The following is a 1,463-nucleotide window of genomic DNA, read 5'->3' on the forward strand; positions in this document are numbered from 1 at the left end:
GATATTATAATCATCTCGAGATCACCACATTCAGCAGCATTCCTTATCATGACCTGCAAGACACATCATGGACTTACAACTTACCAAATATAACTTCGTCAACTTTTGAAATAACTGGTAGACCAACCCTAAAAGTGTCTATTTAATGCCTCAATTTGAAATGAAAAGTCTTGTTCGTAAGCATTTGCGAACACGTTGTTATTCAATTTTGACCCAATATTGAAGTGCAGTCATAGGTAGGCCTACCGTAGCTAAATCTTCTAGGTTCTGTTCATAGAAATTTCGATCCATTCCAGTTTGCATACAAACAAGAGAGGAATGTAGAAGATGCTGTACTTGTTTTTTGTGACACTATACTACACCTTGAAACACCTAAAACATATACGAGGGTACATTTTGTTGATTTTTCCTCAGCATTTAATACGATTCAACCAAATATTGTTATTGAAAAACGTTTGAGTCTAAGAAGAGTCATTATATCGCAGCATGGGTCCTGGAATTCTTGATAGGCAGACCACAATAATATGTCAAGCTGAATAACACAAAATCTGACACAATCCTTTGGAACACCGGCGGTCCTCAGGGGTGTGTTGGTGTGTTTTGTCCCAAGTTTTGTATACAATATATACCAACGATCATAGAAGTAAATATAAAACAATAGCTTAATTAAGTTGGTAGATGACTCCACTATTATTGGATTAATAGATATTGATGAAAAAAAGAGTATTTCGAAGAAATATGAGTGTTTTTTTGAATGGTGCGATTCAAATTTTCTTACAGTGAACCTTTCAAAAACATAGGAAATGATTTTTTATTTTAAAAGTGAAAAACCAACAATCCCACCACTCGTAATTGAACAGGAAACAATTGAAATCACGGATTCATACAAATATCTTGGTCTTACAATAGACAACAAATCTACATGGCAAAATCACGTAAACAATATCGTTAAAAAGGTTAATCAGCATAGGCTGTACTTTCTGCGGAAAAATACTTCTTTCAGTCTGAATCCCCCCATCCTTCAGATATTCCACACCATCACAATGGAAACGTTGATAAATTCTGGTATCTCTTGCTATGACAGCAATTTGGGACGACAGCACATCATACAAATAAACAAGTTGATTAGAAAGGATTCAAGAACAATTGGTAGAGACCTAAGTAACTTTGGATTCTGCACAAAACAAAAGTTTTTAAAAAAGGCGGAAATAATGCTAAGTGACCATAGCCACCCACTGACATCGGAATTTCAATTATCGATCAGCAGTAAACGATACTTTTCCAAAAGAGCAAGAACAGACAGATATAAAAATTCATTCGTTCCAACTGCAGTGAGTTTACTGAACACACAATGTTACAAATGAAACAGAGAGAGATACAGAGAGATCGAGAGAGATAGAGAGAGAGATAGATAGATAGATAGATAGATAGATAGATAGATAGATAGATAGATAGATATATAG

The sequence above is a fragment of the Aplysia californica genome, unplaced genomic scaffold, assembly GCF_000002075.1.
Source record: "Aplysia californica isolate F4 #8 unplaced genomic scaffold, AplCal3.0 scaffold00261, whole genome shotgun sequence".
Lineage (NCBI taxonomy): Eukaryota > Metazoa > Mollusca > Gastropoda > Aplysiida > Aplysiidae > Aplysia > Aplysia californica.